Source organism: Plectropomus leopardus, chromosome 15, assembly GCF_026936395.1.
Source record: "Plectropomus leopardus strain MGB_pleo_1.0 chromosome 15, ASM2693639v1, whole genome shotgun sequence".
NCBI classification, from domain to species: Eukaryota; Metazoa; Chordata; class Actinopteri; order Perciformes; family Serranidae; genus Plectropomus; species Plectropomus leopardus.
Window position 1 is genome coordinate 16,309,852 of NC_142190.1, and position 12,539 is coordinate 16,322,390.

At 38.8% G+C, this 12,539-nt stretch overlaps 1 long non-coding RNA gene across 1 annotated transcript in view; it reads right to left on the reverse strand.

Moving 5' to 3' along the window:
* The window catches only part of LOC148187257 (uncharacterized), a 145,415-nt gene that overhangs the window by 629 nt on the left and 132,247 nt on the right, over window positions 1-12,539 (reverse strand). Inside the window, exon 5 of the long non-coding RNA XR_015778918.1 lies at window positions 1,424-1,483. This is a non-coding gene — a long non-coding RNA (uncharacterized LOC148187257). The remainder of the gene's footprint in view (window positions 1-1,423; window positions 1,484-12,539) is intronic.

Consider the following 12,539-nt stretch of genomic DNA (forward strand, 5'->3'; position numbering starts at 1 on the left):
AGTATGTCCAAGCCTTTAGGGTTTAATCTCTCACTTGTCCACCTGTATGTCAACTCAACAGGTGACCACACTTAACATCAGAATTTAGGTCAGTCAGTCAGAAAAAATTTTACTTCAACACATGATTTAAAAAAGCAAAAATCTCTCCAGGTGAAGCCTTAAACCTCTAATGTTAAGACATAAACTTATTTCTATTAAAATGAAACACAACTTTAAATGAAACTCCAAAAACTCAACAAAAGAAAGTGAATCAGTGCGCATTTCTGCCAGGTAATGTCCTGAAGATAATATAATCAAATATGTGCCGGTAACTTTTCCGTAACTCGCGGTGCAGCGTGGCATTTCTTTGCTGTTTCTTATCAGAAATGGCATTTATATAAGTTTAATGAGTTGTTTACTCTTCTGTCCAAACACTGTCTCCCGTGTTTGTGCTGAATCAGAGGCATGTGGCTGTGAGTGGCAGCAAAACACCAAGGTGGATTAAGACTGCCAGATATAAAAGAAGACTTTCATGTCTCCACTTTTCCTCCCCAGCAAAGCTAAAGAATATATATTTTAAGGCATTTTTTTTTATCTGTGATATTTTACATTAGGTCATCAATAATTAAAGAGTTTGTCAATAGCTCAGGGGAGACTGCGGGCTTCATAATGTTGTTGCAGCATGTCTGATCAGCGGACTTTATGTCATCTTGTGAAACTCAGTATGAATACATAAAATCTTTGATTGGTAAAACAAAAATGGCTTCAAATTAAATAGATTTATTGTTATTTTGTTCCTAGTGGAATTATGTGTCTGACAAGAGGATTTCAATCTGGCTTTAAATCAAGTGAATGTTTTTCAGTCTACCACGCAGATGGAGAAGTAAACAGTCATGAAATGTAATGATATCATCTGCACCTGGACAGAGTAAACCTCTGGTTTTACTGCTTCTTGCTGGGGTCATTGTGAACTTGAATGAATCTCTCTAAATAAATGTAAAGATGCCGCTCTACCATGATGCTACAGGTTCAACCATGTGTTCACAGACATAGTTTGGGGTCAGCTTGGGAACAAATATGTGCACATGCCACCTACAAATATTCCTCTTCACCCACAAAGTCAACACTGATGGAGGTCATAATGAGAAAGTGTCACAGTTTAGCACACGGCCCGCTTTATTTATGATCAATAAAGTCTGAATAAATCTCCCTCATTCCGTTAATCCATGTCAGCAGTAAATCACACCAGTGAAATGTTTGAGCTTCACAGTTATGACCCATTACATCTGATTGAAAGGAGGCGGTATTTCATTTCCCTCTAAGCCTCAGGCTATCACCTGAAGTAAACAATCACATTATTTCACCGTGTACAGGCCTCTGTTGTTAAATTAACGAGTCTGTGGTGAGGGTGAAAGACGTCACAAATAATGACCTTTTAACTCACCTCTCACCTTCAACTTTATTTTCCAACTCTTTGCATCACTCTTGGGTCTTCTTTGTCTTTCTGAAAGACAAAAGGAAAAGAACAGACAAAAAAATAAACAACAGCAAAAACATAACAGATTCCAAAACACAGTGGTTTGACTGTGTTGCCAACAGTTGAAGCTAAAATGCAAAACATTTGGTCAATACTTGTATTATAATTACTAGAGAATAGTGTTTATTTGTCAAGTCACGCCTGGGTTTCAAAAGGGCGTTTAAATGTGATTTGGCTTTTAACTTTAGTTTTATGGTAACAGTAAGTTCTTATGTGGAGTATCTTTCCTTCTTTGCTCTCCTCCACCAACAGCTGAGCTGCTTCCAAAAGAGTGATTTGATGACAGAGTAGGATGTGGTGTAAGTAATAATTAATAGCTTGTTCACTTCAAACTCAACATCTGTTTTGTGTGCTTCTATCTCCCTTTCATGTGTTTTATTTTGCTAGAGTAACAGGAGATGGAAAAGGCTAGATTCATACATGTATGACATATATGCAACATCATCCAGGAGCACAGGAAGGGATGTTTGAAAAATGTATTGAACGTTTTTAAAAAATGTGTTAAGAGGCTTGCACCATGTGTAAAACCTGTGTCAAAGGTTTGTTATATCATGCTCCGCTGGATCGACATTTCACAAGCCACTGACTCTCCTTCCTAGCCTCGCCTCTCATGTCTTTTCGTGAGTTGGAGAGCACTTAAGCAGATGTTCCCCGCCATCCTGCTTCACTGTCCCCGTCACACCTGCCCCGATGCTTCTGCAGCTGTTTGCCTGGCCCTTCAAACAGCAGACATAACCGTGTCCGATCCACCTCTGTTGTGGTTTTGCTTTTGGGTAGGACGGAACTTTGTACTCTTAAGGGAAAAAGTTTTGGAGGAGACAAAAGGGGAAATGTCAGACTAAACAGATGGGCTAGTGAAGCTGATGTTTTGGAGAGGATTTCTGCTTTTACCTGGCAAGCTGAATGGATGCATGAGAGGGGAAAAGAAGGCTTTTACCCAATGGGAACATCAAGAAAATGATCCTATTGTGTTTCTCTACTTATCAAGATTCAGTGCTCATTTGAATTGTGTTGAATGGGAGAGTTGAATGAGAGTATTTAACTCCCTGTACACATTTGTAGTGCCAATCCAAGCACAGCATCTAACCAAAGCCGTTTGTCAAGTCAATATTGTTGGGAAAAAATCTCTAGAGGGAGATGTGCATTGCTTTGTTTTCTTTTGGACCAATTACAATGACTGATGACAATCGAACCCGGGGCAAGGATTTAAGAAGCAATTAAGGGTGCTCCACAGTAAGGACAAAACGCACCGACTACCACACAAACGTCAGGATTCAGAGGAGCCACCTGCTTAGTTCAACATTAAATAGATTTTTCAGGGAATCTAGAGGTTGAGTGGTGTTATTCAACTTTTCATTGACATACATTTGAAAGAACTAAACCTTTACACTGACTTTTAAACATTTAGTGAAGGAGGCGCTCTCAGTCTAAAAAAATGTAATTGCTCAGACACATTCAAGCAAGCAACTGCACCTGTCATGTATAACGTACTTGAAAAGCACTCGCTCGTCTACCTTCCCCTTTTCCCAGTTGCATTTGTGTGCAGTTGCACAGCCGTGAATGGATCTATTCTTTTGCTACTGGTATTCACCACCAGTTAATGTAATGTCAGCCAGATGAAAAGCCAAGTTATGGGTGGGTTTATGGGTCAATCTACCCTGATCCCCACACTGTATGAAAGCCTTTAGCCTTAGTCTGGGTAAAGCTAAATCATCTTTAAACAAAATCTAATACCTGCACATGGAATACAAGTGTTTGCATGTATCTGGCAACTGATCAAATAACATTACATGTCCTCACTTAAGCTCATGTCAAGAACATGTATTCATGTTACACTATAATATAGTATCCTTTTAAAGGGTATATTATAGGCTTTCATTCAAGCCAAGTGGGTCTGTCTGACAAAACAGTTCATTTGAGCTTTTCAAAATATCACTGAAAACATTTTCTTCCCCACATTTTTGTATATTTTAGGAACTATGCTAGACTAGGAAGATCACAGGCACAGAATCCAAAAAATCTGAATAGTCAATGAGTGGTACTAGGGCAGCGAATCAATGATATATCCATATTGTGATAAATGTTGTCTTTTACTGGTTTTACAGGCTGCAATAAAGTAATGTGATGTGTTGAGTTTATGGACTAGAACTGCACAAAAGACAGCAGGAAAGTAGTTGAATGCCCAATGTGTGTGAACACCGTAACACATACAAACCCCTTACAATGCTAACCGCTAAGCTAACGGAAGCTATTAGCACAAACAAACCCTTTCCAATACTCAGCGCTAAGCGCCATGCTAACCGCTAAGCTAGCGGGACCTACTGGCACACATTAACACACGATACAATGCTAACCGCTAAACGCTAAGCTAGCGGGACCCATTAGCAAATGAACAAACACAAGACTGATACTATAACCAGCTTAACAGGTGAGAGTGTTTTATAGAGAGCACTTTTCAGAACTTACCAAACTGTTGCAGTTGTTCTGTTATTTGCCTTTACCCACTTAGGGCGCATTTATGCCCAATGTCAGATATGTATAGAAGAATCCGACAATCCGGTGTTGAAAATTAGCACGTGTGCTATACACACCTAAGCATTGACATCTGGTCTGTCCACTGGGACAGTCTCAATGTACTTGTGATGTCCATATAAAATAAAATAAACTTAACTTAACTTAACTTAACAACCAATTTGTGTGTTTTGTCATCCTGCAGCACCGCCGTTTCTGCAGTGGCACCATGAATTTGCATATTATGGTGAAGTCAGGCACTTGGCTGCTGCCAGCTGACATTGACTTCTTCTTCATCTTCCTCTTCTGTTGGGTTTAACAGCGGTTGGCGTCCATAAAGTCGCATTACCGCCACCTACTGGATTCAACCTAAGGTCTACACTAACTAAGGATAAAAAAACAATACCACAAATAATAATAATAATCACAATACCCCTTCCTATCCCACTCCCTCTTTAATGTATCTGAACATCTTCTTGACTGATTGAGAGCCTAAAAGTGTCTCTCAACAGCTGCTGTACATCCTCTCCTGAAAAATCTCCAACATCCACAAACCTGCTTGCTGCATCAATAATGACCTTTCTCTCAATACCAGCAGTACAGTTTGTCACCATCACCACAAAGGCTCAAAACTTCATTAGATCTTTACAAATGCACTCTTTGCGTGTCCTGACTGACCCGTCCACCGTAGCCTCACGCCGCACACCATTGCTCGTCCCACCAACATTCTCACGTTTATTTCTTTTCTTGATTTGTGACAGTGTCTGCCTCCCTCCCTCTCTGTGGACAGGTAGCCTCCCATGCCGCATCCAGATTGTGGGGGCAGTGAAGTGTAATTCAAGTTTTTTTGGGTTTTTTTGTGATCAGCTGTTTTTATTATTTTCAATGTGCATATAAGGAATAAAATAAAAATGAAAAATTAAATTCCCTCCGACCCCTCACCCTGTAGCAACCCAATAGTTAGGTGAGATAGAATTTAAAAAATGAAAAAAAAAAAACAAGGCCCTTGGCAAGACCCTTATGCGTGGAGCACATGCATGCCTAATGTGCATAAGCATACAAATACATATACATATACATTCACACATGTAATTAATTACTTTAATCAATGCTCAGTTCTTTCAATTTTCAATAGTCTGTTTCCATAATTTGAGTGTCTTTGGGCCAGCACCATGAAATATACCAAAATGTACCAAAAAATATATGTAAAAATATATATACATTGACGTGTAGTTCAAGTGAGATTTGACTGTAGCAGAAGTCAGAGACATTTAAATAATGGCAGAATGGAACAAATTGGTAATATATTGAAATTAATTCTCTATCCACGTCTCCGTGTATTTAATGTCCACCACCACTGTCTTGTCCACGATGCTGCGACCATGAAAAGGTACATCATTGCGATCTCCTGCACCGTCAGCTGTTATTGTTATGTGAAACGTTTAACTCTGCCCTTTGGTGCCATCTATTGGCTATATTAATGCTATCATATATAAATGAGCCCTTAGCCATTTTATCCACATTACTGATAATTATTTAGTAAAAATGTCATTGTGTAAATATTTTGTGAAATTCCATCTGTCAATCCTACAATATTGTTGCAATATCAACATCAAAGCATGTGTTCAAAAATGACATGATATTTTATTTTGTCCATATTGCATGGATCACAAGTGGTACTAAAATCTTCTCTGGACTACAGTTTATATGACCATATGAACAGTATTTTATATGAGATGTCATGCTTTTTTAAAATAATTAAGATGATGTGGCTGTATTGCCACAAGTTGTTACCTCTTTCACTAGCCCCAATCTTCACCTCCCCTCTGTAAATGTCACTGCATTTCCAGGCCTGCGCCCTTTCCCCTGAAGTCCAAGACAGCAAGTGCTGATTTGCGCTGCCCGGGTGTCCCTAACTGGAAAAAACAGCATGTACTATAGACCAACACTGTGATATTATACCCTGATGGGATTTTGAAAAAATGTGTTAAGCCCTATGGGCCTCTATGGCATTCTCCATCACACAAATGGATCAAAATACTTTTTGCTGTTTATTTTATTGTGACCCAAAGAAAACACAGTTTTTCATATTTGAGGTATCTGATACTTTTTAGTCCCTCTTTGTTTTTCTCTTCATCTTACTCTCTTATTCTTTTTCATTTTTATCACTGTATCTTTCTCGGTTTCTCTCCTTGGCTTAACGCCTTTGTTTTCTCATCCTCACTGTATTTTTCGTAAATAACTCTTCCCTCTCTCATTTACAGGTCTCTTGTTCTCTCAGTGGCTTGTTACCTTGTTTGCAGGCTGAAACTCACAGCTATTGGTGTCAGCAGGATTATGTGACATGCCATGCATTGTGTTGTCCCAAAGGGGGGTTCCCTTGCCAGCCAGTGAATTAATGAGTCCCCAGTGTGTGAGCATTGTGTTTGTGTGCTTTCAGGATGGGGTCACTGAGCGGTGCATGTGGGTGTTAAGCCTCATGAGAGAAGCGTTAATGTAAATGTTCATGTGTATGGAATGAGGATGAGTGCATGTGAAGAAAAATGCACAGGGGAAAGGCCTGTGCTATTCTACATGTTAGACACCAGTGGACATAACTACATTAAGGACCACATATATGATACATGTGCAAGGAAATGCAAATTCAGCATAAATAAGAAGGCTATGAAAAAGTAGAATTAATGGATTAACAGGTGCACTGATATCAATTCTCAATATGTAATGACCCACTTGCTGTGGAGTATGGTACACAGTAGTATTATTGTACAGTATTTGAGAGTGTTTGTATAGAGTATCACCAGCAAAAGTGAAAGTCAACCCTAGATTAACTCCTGTTTTGGAGCAAGTGTTGTCCACTTAGTGCTTCACCTCACTATATTTGTGTTTTTTTCAGTGCTATGTGTGTACTTTTCATAGCATCATCCTGAATATGTGCTGCTTACAGTCTGACACTTGGTCTTAGATTGAAATGAAGTCCGAGAATCAGCACTGGACTCAGGAAAGTCTTGAACATTGCAAAATATAGAGGAAAATAATATAATACTGGGAAAAAGTGTAAGTGATGATTTAGCAGGATTACTTTTGTATGAGTCCATGCTTTGTTTAATGCTAATTGCTTAATTTAGTTTTTACGTCAGTTTCAGCCACTGCATATTCACATTACATCATTTTGCCAAGTTTTTTATCTTTTCTCAGCTGTATCTAGATGGTTTCTAGAAAATTAAAAAAAATAAATAAATAAAATAAAATAATTACAATAATAACAATAAAAATAATAATTCTTTAAACTTTACTTTTACTTTATCAAACAGAAATACCAAATGGGCTAAAATGTTTTTTCTACAGTTTTTTCGAACATTAATTAATCTAAAACATAATTAACAGGTTAAGCAATTATTAACATTGCTTGTTGAAAACCCCATAGAGTTTAAGATACACCTAAAAAACAAAACAAAACAAAAAAAACCCTGCATACACTCATTCAGAAATGATCCCTGGAAGTGTGTGGTGGTGTTTGTGTCAGCAAATACTCTGGTTTTTACTAGGTATGTTTTTACTTTCAATTTCGCTGATCAGCATTTTTACAAACAGTAACCGACAATCCTGCATCGTTTATTTTAAATATAATTTTTCAGTTTTTCATAAATTTTCAATACAATTAACCCTTTTAAGCCCCACTAGCCTCTCTCTTTTAAGATAATCCTGCACTTTTGTGAATCTACCACATTAGTGACTTGGATGCATCCATCATGCTACAGAGGTATTAGGTAATTAATTTTATCCGTTTGTAAATTGCATACTAAAAGAAAAGGGGTGTAAGATGCAAATACAGCAATTGCCTAAACCATCCGGAAACCATCAGGAAGATCATCCGAAACAATCAAGTGCAAGTTCAAAGACAATGAGCTTTTAATCACTCTGCAGTAAAGTGAAAAATGCTACAGTTTAAACAACCCTGATGGAGTAAGACTTCCTGGCAACAATTCATCCTCAATTTGGCATTTGTCCATTTTCCACTCAAATGTGATTGAAGAGTGCTGTGTATCAGAGTGTCTAACGAAATGAAGCACCAGGCAACAAAGAAAATATGATGTAAGTATAAGCAGTAATTTCATCACTGATAGAAAACTGATGCTTTCTCTGTCTCTAAAATTAAGAGGTGCAGATGTTAGATTAGATGAACTCCAATAATTGAAGCTTGATTTGTCTGATTATTTCATTTCCTTTTTTTCCCCCACTGTGTTCATAGGGTTATGTAATTACTCTGCAAAGTCGTCTGCTGTCTGTTTGTAAAGACACACATCATTTTCTGTCTTTACAACTAGTGCTAAAATTAGGATGTTGAGGACTGCAGTAATTTCAGAGGTGCACCTCAAGAAAATCTCTTTAGCTGTGCCGAAATAATTTCATCAACAAATGATAAAGTTAAGACCCTTTATGGTGCCCTGATGAATCAAATAAATTATATGATTTTATGCCTCTTAACCATGAAGTCATCTCTGTCAGTACATTTTCTGTCCCTCTCACTCATCCGTTCTTTGGCTATCCCTATTGTGTGTCATCAGCCTCAAACCAAGCATCCTTGCTAAAAGAGTGACGTTCTGAAGCTAATTAGAGCCCCATTACTTATTTATAGGTAACTTGTTTATGTGAGAGCAGAGGTATAATTATCCAATAGACGATGTCTTTGGGGTATTTTGTTGAACAGAGCTTTATTAACAGCAACTGGTGAGGGCAATTTAATGGCATCCCAATTATTTAGAGAGTCCCCGCTGTTACCAGTGCCAGCCAGAAGCAGCCAGCTAGCACCCATTTAGAGTGGCGAGGGAACTGTAGCACTTAATGACACTGTTAAAAAGATTCTCCGTGGACAGATGTGTCTTTTATTTGAACCAGGGGACGGTTTTGTAGTGAAATGAGAGAAACTGAGCCAATGGAAAAAAGAGAAACTCTCTTTTGTGTCTTGTGCAACTGAACTCGCAGAACTCACACTGCCCGGAAGAGCCCTATATTCGAAAATTAATGCTGTATTTCTTTGATGCTCAGAGAAATTTGACAGCTTTTAGTTTAATTAGGAGCTAATATGAGCGGATACTTAAATGACCATTGAACATTCCCAGTGTCCATTATGACTCGAGATACTACTGTGACTATTAAAACTCTGAGTGCTAAAGAGGTTTCCGTATGTCATAGCAGCATTACGCTACAAGGCATTGTGTCAAGTAACTCTCCAAAAGAACATTTCTCTGAATTTGTCAATTTACTCAGCAGCTGACCTTGTGAGGAAGTGCTCTTTAAGTGAGCACCACACTCAAAAGCATAAAACACTCCATGTCTGCTTTAGAAAAACACCTTATATAGTTGGTTTAGTAACAGGATGCCAAAGTTTAGCAGGTAAGATGTGAATTATCATTGGTGAAGAAAGCAAGCAAGCAAGAAAGAACACAAGATCATTAAAAAAAAAGTCTAACGGTTGCCATAAAACAGCATCAACATGGATAGTTCATGAAACCTGGGAAGGCAGTGATAGTCCTAGCTGGAAGCTAGGCCACATGCAAAGATGTCATCATTAAGAATATTGGATGGTTGATCAGCTGTTCTTACAGCCATACTCTGGTCGCAGATACTGACTGTTATCCCCATAAGGTGACCACAACAATGACCAAGAGGTCTTAGATCAAGGCCTTTGTCAGGGTGTTCAACTACATCCACCTCGTACCCATTAGAAACTCTACTCTCAAGTACTCCACTCTCAAGAGCAAATCCAAGCAGGAAGCCAAGATCAAGTTGAAAGAAAGAAAGATGATAGCATCATTCATACAGCCAAACTGCGATCACAGGCATCGACTGCTATCCCCATAAGGTGACCACAACCATGCGCAAGAAGATCGCAAAGAGGTCCAAGATCAAGACCTTCATCAAGGTGTTCAACTACATACACCTCACTGTCAGCAACAACATCTTAAGGATTCCTGCTCTCAAGCAAAAAGCCAGGTGAAAGGCTAAGGTCATGTTTGAAAAGACGTACAAGATGAGTAAGAACTGGTGGTTCTTCCAGAAGATCAGATTCTGAATTCACAATGTTTCACAAATAAATACATTTTTGAAAATGAAAAAAAACTATACTTAAACTAAAACTATTTTGTAAACCAAGATGTGTACTTATGAAACATTACAGAGTGACTCCAAAATAGCTGAATTGCTGCAGCGATTTCTGGCTGTGGTTTGATTAATTAAAGATGGCTCACTACAAACTACTTTGCATCTTCCCTTAGATCTGAAACGTTTCTGTGTTTGTACGTAACTGAGGAAGTCTCTCGCCTTTTCATCTCCATCTCCTCTCCCCTGGAGTCACCTGGCTTTGTGTTCTCCCTTACCACCACCTGTTCTGTCAAAACTCCCTCCTTCTCTCCAATGTTTTTCCATTTCATTTGAAGACTTCAGAGGTCCAAACAGCTGCCGCTGCATCTGCCTTGAAGCTGAATAAATTGCACACCCATGCACAATAATGTAAATGACTTGACTCTTGCTGTAATGTTACTCAATGCAGTGAATAAAGATCTAAGTAACTGCAAAATCATGTGTTTCCCTGTGAGGATGACATGCTTGATAAATGCAGTGTAATGTAGCCTTGTTTTTATTAGGCGGTTCATTTTTTGTTTCCATGAACTGCATGTTAAGTCTCCAATCTGCATCTCTCTTTCTCTCCCTCTCCGTCCCCGTCTTCTGGACAGCCTCATCAATTTCAAATTCACTGGCTTACAGTAGGTACGATAACCAAAACACATTAACCACCATGACAGCAGGAACACAAGGCACAAGAGGTAGATTAATCAACCGTGTACGTAGTGATGCCAAGGTGGCATCATCCCAAGGCTGCCTGAGAATCCCAGAATACAGACCATTACCTTAAAATACAGATTCATTACAGAGTATATCTGGTGGCTATTCCCAGAAACACCACTGACAATTAGAGAGACCAGTGAGAATGCTCTTAATTGGTTTTTCAACAGACTGAGTTTATGCTTTGTGCCAGCGCCATTTTTCAGCAGAGAGTAGCTGAGTGCGTAAGGAATTAAAAAACAGATACAGCAACTTCAGTTAACACCAGTGTTAGTCAGGTATCTTTATTATCACCGCTAATTTTCCACAATCTCAACTTTTGATTGTAAATTCCTTAAATTACGGTGGCTGACAAGGGCAAACACAACAGCCCATACCATTTCCAAGTGGAGAAACGTGCTGCATCTTGAGAAATTATGCCAATTCAAAAACACATACAGAAATCCAAAGCAAAAACATTGAAAATGTGTTGTAAATGAAAAAAGGTGCTGCAAAGTCAGAACAAAACAGGAGCAAACAAACTGCAATGAAGCAAAGTAAGAAAAACACAAACCTCAAAAACAAAATTCAACAGAGGAAACTGCAAGTAGAGACAACACAATGTAAGTTCTCCACGCATCTAGGGGATGCTTTGTATATAACTGCCCCTTTTTCACACTGTAAAACTAAGGCCAAATGTGAAAAAGGATACATACCTCTTCATGTCACCTCTTTAACCAACTTTTTTTCCCCTTTAAAAACAAACATCTATGGTCCCCCCTTTTGCAGGTCAGATGGCAAGCTTTTGCATTTAGCACTCCCCCTAGAGGCCTGGAGAAGTTCCACTGTGTTGACTGCATGCAGTAAGAGGAAATTCTTTTCCACAGCAGATGCATACAAAGCAGGCGGAATGCATATTACAAATATGTAAGACAAAAAATGTATTGGTACAAAACACACCACAAACTGAAATTCCATAAAAACAAGGTGGTTACTTATTAAGAGCTTGTATGGCCGTGGGAACGCTCTTACTGAAATGGGCCCTTCTGCACATGGATGATCTTGGATGATAGTGAGTGATAAAGAGCTTTGCAGCGCTCTGTTTTATTAGTTTTGGGGGTTTGCATGTTTTTGACTTAACATTGTTTCTGTAACTGCAGCGTGTTTGCTGTTAATGCATCTGTTTTGGCTTTCAGCAGCACGCTTTTTCATTTGCAAGTTGGGCATTTTAACACTGGGGTCTCCGTGGACTGACTCTGTTTTGGAGCCAGCCTCAAGTGACCATTCAAGGCACTGCAGTTTTTGGCTATTCCACGTTGGCCCTGAGAATGCTGCTTGGTTTCACCTGATGGAAATATTTTGGGAATTGTTGCTTGTTTGCCCTTGTCAGCCACCATAAATTAATTACCGTAGTTAAGTGCCAATTTTAAACTTGTGCTGTTTTGTCCTGTTGACAAATGGAGATCTTGTCATCATTAGATTTTGTCCTTGACAACCTCTGCCTCATAAAAGTGATCTAAAATGATACTTTAAGCATTGTGGCTCAGTGCATAATATGCAAAGCCACACATACTGTGCAGCAGCACATGAACATGCACTGAGCCCAAAAAGTACTAGCCTAATTTTAACAAATAGTTTGGCAGCAGGGATTTTGTTTTATACACTCAGTCAGACTTTGGCTCCACGAATC